Source organism: Fundulus heteroclitus, chromosome 3 (genome assembly GCF_011125445.2).
Source record: "Fundulus heteroclitus isolate FHET01 chromosome 3, MU-UCD_Fhet_4.1, whole genome shotgun sequence".
In the NCBI taxonomy this organism is placed as follows: domain Eukaryota; kingdom Metazoa; phylum Chordata; class Actinopteri; order Cyprinodontiformes; family Fundulidae; genus Fundulus; species Fundulus heteroclitus.
The window spans coordinates 41,081,134-41,095,813 of NC_046363.1; the positions used below are offsets into that span (position 1 = coordinate 41,081,134).

At 39.0% G+C, this 14,680-nt stretch overlaps 1 protein-coding gene across 1 annotated transcript in view; it reads right to left on the reverse strand.

Annotated features, from left to right (window-relative positions):
• LOC105922701 (C-type lectin domain family 10 member A) overlaps positions 1 to 14,680 on the reverse strand; it is a 512,726-nt gene that overhangs the window by 8,308 nt on the left and 489,738 nt on the right. The window lies entirely within an intron of this gene.

Here is a 14,680-nt window from a genome sequence, read left to right on the forward strand (position 1 = left end):
TTTTTTCCATCAGGTCACCAGTTTCCTTACTTCTCAAAGTTTTTCCCCACTACTAGCATCTTATTGGCCGATTCTGCTGGTATTCATCCCGTTTCATATCCACAGTGAGTTCCTGTTATGAAGGTCACCTGTAACTTAGACGTGTTTAATTCCTCAGCTTATTGTTACTTAGGTTACATTTGAACAAAGCTTTCAGGGGAAAGTCATTTCAACCAACTTCCTTGTAAAGGCCATCACTTCCACCTCTTCTTACACCAATAAAGAGTTCATTTTACTGATGGCATGATGTTGACTTTATTGTAGGATGTACAATCTTGATGAACTTGCGGAAAAAAGAGCAGAAAAAACTGCTCTTTGATTTAATAAATCATCTTGGACTCTTCATGCACCTTCTGAGCTCTTGTCTGCGCTTCAGTCCGGCTCCTGAAAACCTGACAAGTAAGCAGTAACAGCACAATAAAGACATGGTAATTCAAAAGACAATGCAAAGGATAGCCTGATCATAGTGCTCTCTAAAAAGCCAGTGCAAAAAGAGTTTTTACAATTAATGAACTGCAGCTTAAAAGAGAGTTTTAGTAGACCACAGCCACATCTTTGACTTTAACTCAACACTGTCTACAAATTTATAGTTGATCAAATCAGTTAATAAATAGTAAACATCATTACTGTTGGTCTTTCATTCATTCAACACTGATGCTCTACATGGAAACTGTGTATATATTACCTCTACTGACATTGATGTTCAGTACATATCAGTATGAAATATACTGATATACAATACTGCAACACTGTATTGGAAAATATACATACACACATATACATAAAATCAGTTACAGGTTGATCTGGAGCTATAATGGTGGACTGCCCAAAGCTCCTTTCAGGTATTACATTAAAGAACACAGATTTGAAATAAACATGGACCAACACCCTGAGAGAGAGAGAGAGAGAGAGAGAGAGAGAGAGAGAGAGAGAACTACCTTTATGTTGGCTATTCGGTTTCCTGATTGATAACTTTGTGGGAAGTCTGTCTGTGTAACGTTTGTCTCTGTTTAAGAGCAGTTTGCTCTTGTGTTCTTTATTATGTGCGTAATAGTTTTATGATTTTAACATAATTTTTCAAGAGACATTGAGATTTGGCCTGTTTTTTATTGAGGTGGGCAGGTTTTATGTTGTGTTATCAGTCAGATCTGGCAACCGTGGACACAGTCAGTGAGAACAAAGGTAACTAACTGAAAGGTAGAGTTTATAAGTGTGAGCTCAGTGAACTGAGTGGATGAGGCTATCCAAGCAGTCTAACCTTGATTTCAAGTGCCAGACTATGTTAAGTCAGGATCACATGGAATGGACTCTCTGAATTGATAGGAGCTGATGAAACGTCTCTGATACAAAGCAGCTGCGCCTTCAAGTGCTCCAGCAGAGACTGTTCACCTCTGGGAAGCTTCACCTCAGTCCAAAGATGAACAGGTTCTCTGATGACAAGCATGAGAAGCTTCTTGTTTTGAGATAACACCCCATTGGTTTAAGGGCTAGAATGGATGAAGCTAAAGTTGGATGTGGCCAATAATGCTTTATATTAGAATATAAACACAGAAAATGAAAGCAGGACTCCCTTCTTTGAGAACTGCACTTGTGTGACTTGACGTAGATTATCAAGGGCTAAAGACAGCCAGTGAGTTCACATTTCTAAATACTTTTTTGTTTACACTTCTGCATGCTAGTTTTGATTCAATTCAATTTTAGTTATATAGCACCAATTCATTAAACATGTCATCTCAAGGTACTTGATATAAAGTGGAATTATTTTTTATTTTTACTATTTTACTTTCTGATGTTGAGATGAAGCCTTGTGAAGCGCTGCAGCTTTCCATCCGATTGCTCGACTCGAGGGAAAGCGTCATGGTGATGTGTCTGTGCCATCAAGTGGACAACAAATGTCAAACAGGCAGAGGAATTAGAATGACAACTTGTGTGTGAAGCTTTATGTTGAATAAGTACATGAAAGCTGTTTGTGATGCCAGTAAATAAATTCTGAATATGGTCTGAATCTGTCTTTTTGGCACAATGACTGGATAAAAAGGGAAAGTGGAAATAAATAGATGACTGTGATGTGAATGTGCTTTGTTACTTTTGAACTCCCTATCTTACTAGGAACAACCTTTAAGAATAACATATTTTTGCCTGTCATCCACATCATTATTCATGCAGGGCTCTATAATGCCTCTGTGTACATGAGTTATTGTTGTGTCCAAGTTCTTTTTTGAACACAACAGACACTTCACCTTTTTAAACAATGAAAATGAGAGAAAATGAATTACAAAACATGATCCACTCTCTAACTTGTTGATATAATGGTAGTTATTATAAATAATGATTTACTATGTACATACCTTTGGCAGATATTTGGTCAAAATGTTGCCAAACAGGTGGAAAATCTCCTCTTTCTCAAGTACGGACAAGTACTTTCAAATAGATTGCTAAGACATGTGTAATAAAATCACAACACAAAATATGATAGAGGAATCAGCTGCTCCTTATATTTTCAAATGAGTTGATGTGCAAAAATGATCAACAACTCTAAAACGTGTTGGGTCTTATTATTCTATTACAATTATAGAAACATTTCTATTTATAATAACAAATCGTATTTGACTGGTATCTGGCTTCATATTATCAGAGTAACCTTTGTATACTTTAGATTACTAGAGCTTTTCCTATTTGTAGTTATTTCTGTTAAGTATCTGTTTATTTAATCATATATTCAGTTTTCCAATAAACTGTCATGATGCTGAGGACCTTAGAATATTTATGAAGACTCAAATACACAAAGAACACAGAAAGGAACTGGACAACCTAATAAAGAGGACTCTACCAGTTCCATTCATGTTATTAGGCCTTTTCCTCCTGTTTCCCACACTCTGCCGCTTTGCATTCCCGCTCATTCAGTTCACCTGTGTCTGCTCGTTAACCCTCATGCCACTTACCTGTTTCCCCATTCATCTAAATACCTTTTGGTCCTTGTTTATTTGCAGGACTGTTATTCTGTTTATATCCTGGGGTAGGCTATGAGCGAAGCGCTGTAGCTGCCTGCCGAACTGCACTGGCGACCGGGGAGAGGGCTGCTGGAAAGACATTGGCGGGAGGTTTGACGGAAATAATTTGGACGAAGCAGATTGCAACCAGCTGTACCGTGAGTGTAGCAATGGGCCATAGTTCAGATGGTGATGATTATAATGAATGGCCTTCAGATATGAAGATAAATCAAACTAAAATAGCAAGAAAGAAATCAAAGTCTGAAGTGAGTAGTGGAGAACAAAGTAGGTCAAGGAAAAATGCTAAAAAGATAAAAGCTAAAGTTGATGAAAGCAGTAGCTATGAGGAAAGAAAACAAGAAGAATGGAAAGCTATAATTACACTAAACAGCGAGAGGGGACTTTTTCATCCAGTTCAAATCACTAAAGCAATAGAGAAGGAAATAGGGATGACTAAATATGCTAAACTGTTGAATAATACAAGAATCTTAATCTCAGCAGTAATTAAAAAGCAGCAAGAAATTATGTTAAAAATGAAGGACCTTGGTGGAGAAAAAATTTAAGTCCACATACCAGGAATGGCTGCTAGGTTAAGAGGAGTAATTTCAAATGTCCCTCTAGTAATATCCATGGAAGAATTGAAGAAAGAAATAAAAGGTGGGAGAGTTACAGAGACCAAAAGACTCTAAACAGGGGCTGTATTAAAATAGCTTGTCTGTGTTGCTAGTCTTTGAAAAAACAATGCCTCCAGAAGTGAAAATTCGGTGGATAAATTATAAAGATAGGGAATATATTCCACAACCGTTAAGATGCTTTAAATGCCAAAGAATGGGACACACAGCGCAACAATGTAAATGGAGGCAAAGATGTGCGAAATGTGGGGGAGAACATGAGTATGGCAAATGTAATAAGGATGCTAAATTAAAATGCTGTAATTGTGGGGGAGAACATAGTGCTGCTTATGGTGGATGTGAGGTTCAGAAAAAAGCAAAATAAGTGCAGAAATATACAATCTTAAACAAGGTGTCATATGCAGAGGCTGTATGAAACGTTGGTGCAATGGAACAAAACAGATTAACAGAATATCAACAAAAATTAAAAGGATGTGCAACATTTGTAAAGGAAGAAATACCATTTAGAAAAATAGTAAATTCAACAGAAATAGAATGTGTGATAATTGAAATGTATATAAAACAGATAAATAATTAACAGTAATCAATCTATATAACCCTTGTAACCCATTAAAATTAGAAACATTAGAAAACATAAGAATAGGCAATGGGAAAGAAATATGGCGCAGAGATTTTAATGCACATAATAGCCTTCGGGGAAGTAAGCATAATGAGAAGTAGTAGAAGATTTAATGGATGTTAGAAAACTAGCATGTAAAAATTAATGGAAAAGGGACTAGAATAGATATACATTCTAACGTGCTTACATGTATTGATCTCACTATAGTTTCTAATAGTCTGGCAAATTCATGTGAATGGGATGTTGAGGAAAGCACAAGTATTGGAAGTGATCATTATCCAATAATATTTTCTATAAATGTTAAAATAGTTATACAAGAAAGGCCTATTTATAAGAAATTGAAGTTCGAAAAAGGAGATTGGGAAAATTTTAAAGGAATACGCAACGCATCAGTAGAATCAATTTCAATGGAGGAGGATATTGAGGAATGTTCTTCTAAAATCACCCGGATAATTTTAAATGCAGCATTAAATAGTATACCGTATAAATCAGTTCGGAGAAAGTAACAAACAATACCTTGGTGGAATGATGAATGTACAAAAGCAATTAAAAAACGTAATAAAGCAATGAGAATGTTAAAGAAAAATCTGAGTCAAGAAAATTTGATTAATTATCAGAGGAAAAGAGCACATGTTCGTAGAGTTATACAAGACACTAAGCCAAAGACATGGAGGAATTATTCTTCTACAATAGGAGGTTAAGTTAAAATAGGAGATGATTGGTCAATGTTAAAGAATGGGGATAAAGTATTTGTTAAAATACTAGTATTAGAGGGTGATGGAATAATTGCAATAACAGATAAAGAAAAAGCTAATGCATTGGGAAAGAAATTTGCTAGTGTGCATAATAGGGACCATTTAGTTAATAATCATAGACAGCATATGGAGAAGATATATTAGTTGAAAATAGAGATATATTTATTCACAAAGAAAGTAAGGAAAATGCACTAGATACAGAAATCAATATGAATGAATTGAAATTTGTGTTAAAGGGTATCAGAAATAGTGCAACAGGAGAAGATAAGTTAAGTTATATCATGTTTCAGAAATTACCTGAGAAAGTACTTGATATGATATTACATTTATTTAATAAAATTTGGAAAGAAGGTAAAATGTCAAAAAAGTGGGAAAGTGCATTAATATTGCCATTTAATAAGCCTGGGAAAATCCTAATAATGTTGGAAATTATAGACCTATTGCCCTAACGTCGCATTTATGTAAATGGATGGAGAAAATACTACTAAGAAGACTAAATTATACTCTTGAGAAAAAAGGAATATAGGCATCATATCAAAGTGGTTTTAGAAAAGGCCGTTCTACTATGGATGCTACTATGGATGTGGGGAAAGTACGTAATTAAATGGAAAAAGCATTTAAAAGAAATAATGAGCATATTGTTCTTAGATATAGAAAAGGCTTACGATTCAATGTGGTGGGAAGGATTATTAATTAAACTAAACATGATGGGAATTAGAGGTAGATTTTATAACTGGGTTGTAGATTTCCTAACAGAAAGAATAATTAGAGTTGAAGTAGGATCTGAAATTTTGAAACAATTTGAAATAAACAATGGAATCCCACAAGGAAGTGTTATAAGTCCAGTATTATTTAATATAATGATTAATTACATTTTTATGAAAACGGATAGAAGGATTGGTTCAGCTTTGTATGCTGATGACGGGGCAATTTGGACAAGAGGACGAGATTCCATAATAGTAAGAAATAGAATCAAGGAGGCAGTAAGAGAAATTGAAAAATAGTCATAAGTGGGGCTTTAAGCTCTCGTCAAGTAAATCTTGTCATATGATATGTACAAAAAAGAAAAAGATAGATGGACAGAGTGTGGAATTATATATATATATATATATATATACATACACATATATATATATATATATATATATATACATACCACTATATATATATATATATATATATATATATATACATACATATATATATACATATATAGACATAATACTACTATATACATATATACATACATATATATATACATATATACATACATATATACATACATATATATATATTATAGATATATATATATATACATATACATATATATATATCATATATACATATATATATATATATATATACAGACAATACTATACATATATATATATACATACATATATATATATATATATATATATATACTAATATATATATATATAATACATAACACATATATATATAATATATAGATATATATATATATATATAACATATATATAGTTTCTATATATATAGATACATACATAGATATATACTATAAATCTATATACATATCTTATAAATATATAGTATATACATATATATATATCCATACATATATATATATACCTACAATATATATATATATAATAGATCATATATTCTATCCTATAATATATATACATACATATATATATAATATATATATATATATATATATATACACATACATACATATACATATTATATATAACATACATATATATATACATACATATATATATACATACATATAATATATACTACATACATACATATATAGATATATATATATATACTACATATAACCTACATATATAATACATACATATATACATACATATAATATACATACATATATACATACATAGATATATATACACAACATATACATACATATCTATATATAACACATCATATATATATATATATAAATATATATATATCTATATATATAATCTATATATATAATATATATATATATATACTCATATATATATATATATACATCTATATATACATATATATATCTATACATATATCTATATACATAAACATACATATATAATATACATACATATATATATCATATAGACACATACATACTACATATGTATTATATATTATATATTATATATATATACCATATATATATAAATAAAGACATATATATTATATAACATATAATATATACATAATAGATACATATACATAGAATAGATATATATATAATAATATATAAATAATATATCAAATATATATATTATACACAGATATATATACACATATATATATTACACATTAATAAATATATATAACATTATAAATAATATATACAGATAACATACATAGACATATAAAGATAATACTATATATATATTATATATATATATATATTATATATATATATATAATATATATATATATATATAATATATCTATATACTACTGTTGTTGTGTGTATAGGTGGTGGTATGGTGGTGGTATGCACCTAAAAGTCAAAGTTGCAATCTGTCATGGTTTTCAGGTGACGAGCCCACATGCAGATACGATCGGGAGGCAATGCACAGTTTTAAGATGTTTATTTTTGGAAACAGGCAGATCTACGGACGGAACTACGGGTGAGTCGGCTGGGTCAGAACGTCACGGCTGGAGAGTCTGTAAGAAAGAGGAAGTAAGAAACTCTGAAAGTAGAACCAGGAGAATTGCTAGAAGTGCGCTGCTTACCATTGGGCTGGGCGGACCTAACCGGGAAGAAGTAGCGTCGGGAGTACTCTATGATTCTACTCAGCTGGAGATAGGCGGCTAGTGGCTGAGGACGGCTGGTGTAACTGGCGAGGGATCCTGAGCGAACCTCGTCGGCAACGGTTGACAGATGGATTGACCAGAGTGAATGCAGAACCAGCAGAAACCGGGAGAGGGGATCTCAGGCCTCGCTGGGTAACATCCAGGAAGTATGAGGGGAGCGCCCGAGCAAAATCTGAGCAGGCGGTTCTGCTGGTCTGTTTCTTCGGAACGAGACGTCAAGACGGGTGAGTGCATCCAAGCACCAAAATCTGAGGCAAAACAGAGATCCAAAAATTAGTCAAAAACGAAGAGCAAAAACTCACAAGCTGGTTTCCGAGAGTAGGGACAGAGGCCACGTCGTACCACGACTGGTTAAGGCTCTGGCGTCTTCCATCTGTCAGCGCTCTGCTTAAGAAGCCAGAGGAAGCCGCCTGCAACGAGCTGCAGGTGTGGGCCACGCCTCCTCAGCCAACCAGACACAACTGAGGAATAGAGTTAGAGTAGAGCAGCACAGAGAACCCTGACACTACCCCCCCCTCAACGGCCGCCTCCTGGCGGCCCAGACGAAGAGGTGCTGGGCTGAGTAGCCCAAAAATCTAAAATCAAGTCCTTATTCAAGATAGTAGCTGCGGAAACCCACGAGCGCTCCTCAGAGCTACAACCCTCCCAGTCGACGAGGTATTGGTGACCCCTACCTCGCCGACGGGCATCCACAACCCTGAGAACCCGAGGGTTCTGACTGTCCTGGGAGGGTGGAGGGGGTCCGGAAGGAGGGCACAAGTTGCTGTCCAAAACGGGCTTGATCTGGGACACATGAAAGGTAGGGTGTACTCGGGAGTGAGGGGGCAAACGTAGACGGACGGTGCTCGGGTTAATCACTGTCTCTATCTCATAGGGACCAGTGAACCGGGGAGCAAGCTTCTTAGCGGATGGGTTGGACAAAACGTCTCTGGAGGATAACCAAACCTTCTGACCGGGGCGATACTGAGGAGCTGGTCGGCGGTGCTGGTCGGCAAACCTCTTGCTCCGCTCTGCGGTGCGAGTGAGGGCAGTGATAGTTGTTCTCCAGATGTCCTGGCAGCGAGCAATGTAGTCGTTAACGGAGGTGAAGGGAATCCTGAGTTCATCTGTGGGTAGAAGTGGAGGCTGATATCCTAAAGCAACTTCAAAAGGTGAACGTCCAGTAGCTGAGGTGATGTGTGAGTTAAGGGCATACTCCACCCAGGGCAAAAACTTGTTCCAGTCAGAGGGTGAAGATGACGTAAGGCAGCGGAGAGTAGTTTCTAGTTGCTGGTTCATGCGTTCAGTTTGGCCATTTGTCTGAGGATGATATCCTGAGGTGAGTGTATAACGGGCACCCAGAGCAGAGCAAAAGTGCCGCCAGACCTGGGAGATAAACTGAGGACCCCGGTCAGAGAGGATGTCAACTGGGATGCCGTGAAGTCTGAAGACATGTTTGATAAGGAGCTGGGCTGTCTGGAGGGCGTTGGGTAATTTGCGGATGGGAATAAGATGACAGGACTTAGAAAACCGATCAACTACCGTCAAGATAGTTGACATACCTTGGGACAAGGGGAGACCGGTAACGAAATCAATCGCAATGTGGGACCATGGACGTCTGGGGATGGGAAGAGGATTTAACAAACCGGAAGGTGGCTGAGTAGAGGACTTATTCTGGGCGCAAACGGGACAGGCTAGAACATAGTCTCTGACATCCTTAGTCCATGAAGGCCACCAGAAACGCCGGGAGACCTGGGACTGGGTTCTAAAAATGCCCGGATGGGCGGAAAACTTCGTTTCATGACTCCAGCGTAGAACCTCAGGACGAACAGACTGGGGAACGTACTTAAGTCCAGGTGGCCCTGTACCTGGGTCCGGGTCTAAAAGTTGGGCCTGTCTGATTCTGTCCTCCAGATCCCAATGCAGCGCTCCAACAGTACAAGTGGGAGGAAGAATCGGTTCCGGCTCCCTCTCTTGTTCAAAAGAGGTAAACAGACGGGACAGTGCATCAGGCTTGACATTTCTGGAGCCGGGTCTGTAGGTGATGGTGAGGTTAAATCGAGAGAAAAACAAAGACCAACGGGCCTGTCTTGAGTTGAGTCGACGGGCTGACTGCAGATAGGAGAGGTTCTTGTGATCTGTCCATATTATGATGGGCTGCTCGGATCCCTCTAACCAGTGCCGCCACTCCTCCAACGCTAGTTTAATAGCTAGTAGCTCACGATCACCTACATCATAGTTCTGCTCTGCCGGGGATAAACGACGGGAGAAGAACGCACAAGGATGTAACTTACAGTCAACCTCAGACTGTTGGGACAAAACCGCTCCCACCCCGGTATTAGAGACATCGATCTCTAGAATAAACTGTTTGGCTGGATCGGGGTGAACTAGTATGGGAGCCTGGGAAAAACGAGACTTAAGTCTACTAAAAGCCTCCTCGGCTTCTGGACTCCAGACATAAGGAACCTTGGGGGAAGTGAGAGCATGTAAAGGAGAAGCTACCTGACTATAGTTCCTGATAAAGCGCCAATAGAAGTTAGCGAAACCAAGAAAGCGTTGGAGCTGTTTGCGCGACTCAGGAACAGGCCATTCCACTACTGCCCTTATCTTTTCTGGATCAGACTTCACCTGTCCGGCCTCTAAAACAAGACCAAGAAAGGAAACAGAAGACTGGTGAAAATCACATTTCTCGGCCTTAACAAATAAGCGATTTTCTAATAATCGCTGGAGAACAAGACGGACGTGTTGTTTATGTTGTTCTAGGTCACGAGAGTAAATCAGGATATCGTCTAGATAGACGAAAACAAAAACATTCAAAAAATCCCGAAGGACATCGTTCACCAGTGCTTGAAAAACTGCCGGAGCATTGCACAAACCAAAAGGCATGACTAGGTACTCAAAGTGACCTAGCGGGGTCTTAAAGGCCGTTTTCCACTCATCCCCCTGTCTCACCCGAACCAAATGATAAGCGTTGCGCAGATCAAGTTTAGTAAAGATCTTGGCATTCTGGACTGGCTCGAGGGCTGAGGATAATAGAGGGAGCGGGTACTTATTCTTAACGGTTATTTGGTTAAGCCCTCGATAATCGATACAGGGTCGAAGGGTTCCATCCTTCTTACCGACAAAAAAGAAGCCGGCGCCCAATGGGGAGGATGAAGGACGGATTAACCCAGTAGCCAGAGATTCCCCTATATACTTCTCGAGCGCTTGACGTTCTGACCTGGAGATGTTGTAGAGCCGACTCACCGGTAGTGGAGCCCCAGGCAATAGGTCAATAGCGCAATCGTAAGGGCGATGTGGGGGAAGTGAACAAGCCTGAGTCTTACTGAATACCCTCCGTAGATCGTGGTATTCTTCCGGAACTAGCGAGAGGTCAATAACGTCCCCAGATTCTGTCTCAGAGGAAGGGGTAACAGATACAGGGCGAGCGGACTGTAAACAACGAGAATGACAAGCTGGAGACCAAGATTCTAGTCGGGACTCGGCCCAGTTAAACTGCGGGCTGTGGACACTTAACCAGGCTAAACCCAAAACAACGGGTGAACGCTTTACAGGGAAGACAAAAAACGAAAGTTGTTCCCGGTGGTTACCAGAAACTATCACTACTAGTGGTCGAGTGCGATGGGTGATTAAAGTTAAACTCTGCCCATCTAAAGACGACACCCGGAGAGGCTCGGGTAAAGGTTCGACCGGCACACGAAGCTGATCCACTATGGTTTGGTCAATTAAGTTGAAATCCGAACCGGAATCAACTAGAGCCGAGACATCGAAAGTATCCTGGTCAAACATTAACGTGACTGGCAAATATAAGCGAGAAAGAGAAGGCGCCTTAGTGACTACTCGGGGGCTAGAACTACTATCGTCCACCGTTCTCCCCGTTACGAACGGCGGACTGGGTCTTTTGGCCGAACCGGACAATCTCTTAGGAAATGACCTTCCCCTCCACAGTATAGGCATAAGTTGCCCGAGAAGCGCTGTTGACGCTCCTTATTAGTTAAACCAACCTGGCCCAACTGCATGGGTTCGGGAGGTGGTGGAGTGGACCGGGGTTCCCTATGGGTGAGCGTGGAAGAGGTGGATGATCGCAAGACTTGGTTTGGTCTAACTCGGCTCCGACTACGTAGCCGGGAATCCAAACGGATAGCTAACGCCACAAAATCCTCAAAATCCTCGGGTTCCTCAACCCGGGCTAATTCATCCTTAAGGGATTCATCAAGAGCCTGAAAAAATACTGCCTTTAACGGTCTTGGTTGCCAATCCGCCACAGCGGCAACCGTACGAAACTCCACAGAGAAGTCTGATACGCGTCGACCGTGCTGCTTTAACGAGAGGAGATGACGAGACTGGTGAGCCGAATCTAACTCGGGTGAAAAAATAGTTTTAAATTCGGTAACGAAGTCCTGAAAAGTAACCCCGAATGACTGACAATCAGGGAATCGAGCCTCAGCCCATCTAAGTGCCTTACCTGTTAGTAGTCGTAATACATAAGATATCTTAACCTCATCTGAGGCAAATGTCTGAGGGGATCGGTTAAACACCAGTTTACACTGAAAAAGGAAACCTCCGCAACTCCCATGGTCACCAGAGAATTTATCCGGACTAGGTGACGCGCCCTCAAGTGGCGGAGCCCAAATCTGATTATCAGTGCTCGGAGCGACGGGAGGCGGGGTGCTAAGGTTTTGAGTGACAGGCGACGTCATCACGGAAGTGACTGTGTCCATGAGCTGGCTAAACTGAGCGGCTAATCTATGAAGCTGTTCCTGTGTAGAATTGACGGCTAAACCTAGCGACTGCATCTGCTCTTGCTGTGCGGCTATCTGCCGCCCGAACGTATCCGCTGGACTTTGGGGGCCAGAGCCTTCTTCTGTCATGGTTTTCAGGTGACGAGCCCACATGCAGATACGATCGGGAGGCAATGCACAGTTTTAAGATGTTTATTTTTGGAAACAGGCAGATCTACGGACGGAACTACGGGTGAGTCGGCTGGGTCAGAACGTCACGGCTGGAGAGTCTGTAAGAAAGAGGAAGTAAGAAACTCTGAAAGTAGAACCAGGAGAATTGCTAGAAGTGCGCTGCTTACCATTGGGCTGGGCGGACCTAACCGGGAAGAAGTAGCGTCGGGAGTACTCTATGATTCTACTCAGCTGGAGATAGGCGGCTAGTGGCTGAGGACGGCTGGTGTAACTGGCGAGGGATCCTGAGCGAACCTCGTCGGCAACGGTTGACAGATGGATTGACCAGAGTGAATGCAGAACCAGCAGAATCCGGGAGAGGGGATCTCAGGCCTCGCTGGGTAACATCCAGGAAGTATGAGGGGAGCGCCCGAGCAAAATCTGAGCAGGCGGTTCTGCTGGTCTGTTTCTTCGGAACGAGACGTCAAGACGGGTGAGTGCATCCAAGCACCAAAATCTGAGGCAAAACAGAGATCCAAAAATTAGTCAAAAAACGAAGAGCAAAAACTCACAAGCTGGTTTCCGAGAGTAGGGACAGAGGCCACGTCGTACCACGACTGGTTAAGGCTCTGGCGTCTTCCATCTGTCAGCGCTCTGCTTAAGAAGCCAGAGGAAGCCGCCTGCAACGAGCTGCAGGTGTGGGCCACGCCTCCTCAGCCAACCAGACACACCTGAGGAATAGAGTTAGAGTAGAGCAGCACAGAGAACCCTGACACAATCTGCCATTAAACAAAAAGAATAAGAAAGAAGAAGACGTTCCTTCTCTGTTCATGTCTCGCCTGCCCAAGGTTATATTTGTGGTCTTGTTCCATGCTTTATGTTTTTCGTGGTTTTCTCTGTAACTTTAGCTTACTTTTTCAATAACTATTGTTATTCACTCAGTTTCACCTTCCTCTGCACTTTGGTTAACCTGCAACCTCTTAGATCCCGACGTAAACTGACATTGAACTTACATTTTGATATTCTCTTAAAATGGGATCCAAATTTTCCATGTTTAAGTGATACAATAGTCACTTTCCTTGTAAATAAGTTTTGACCATAAGAGGGAGATTCACTAATTCTTCTCATCAAAACGTGAATGTAACTACTTTTTTTTCCCTAAAGACAAATTAAAAGCTAGTAAACATTAAAAATTAAGACAAGCCCGCAGCTCATTTATGGGGGCAGAGGCAAATAATCATCATCCTGTTTTTTATTTTTTACAGTACTTTTATGAAAACCATCCCTCCATGTAAACATGAAGACATTTAATTTTTGTGTCATAGACAATAAATTATTACGAAGTGATTTAAAATATACTATTGAAATCCCCATAAAATATTTATACTTTATTTTTATGAATATCTCAAACAAAAATGTTGTCCTAAATATTTTCTTCCAGTAACAATTTCTTCTTAAATGGGATACAACAGGCAAAAAAGTGGATTATAGATTATTATAGTCCCAAAAACTGTAGTGTCAAAACAGAAAATAAATTATTGAATAACACAAAAGAAAAGGACAAAGAAATTTAATTAAAATGAGCTTCTTTTCAATAAATATTTTGTGTCTGTTTTGTTAAAACCTTTCAAATCTGTATCTGATCTTTATCTGCAAAACTAAACATTTTATTTAATGTTTCTGATTATTCAATAACAACTCTAAAATTATGTGAGTTTAGTTTTTGATGTTTTAGATTAAATAGATCTGTTGAGGGACCAAAGTATTTTCTTATTTTTGGGATTGTCTCAAACTCCACACTTTGTCAACAACTTCTCAGGCTTCTGTCTTTCTTCTGTTTTCTGTCTGCAGCTTTTTAAAGTTAAACAAACACAAGACATTAGTTATGTTTACATGGACAAAATTTCAAGATCAGAATGGAATGTATTCCGATTAAAAAAAAAGA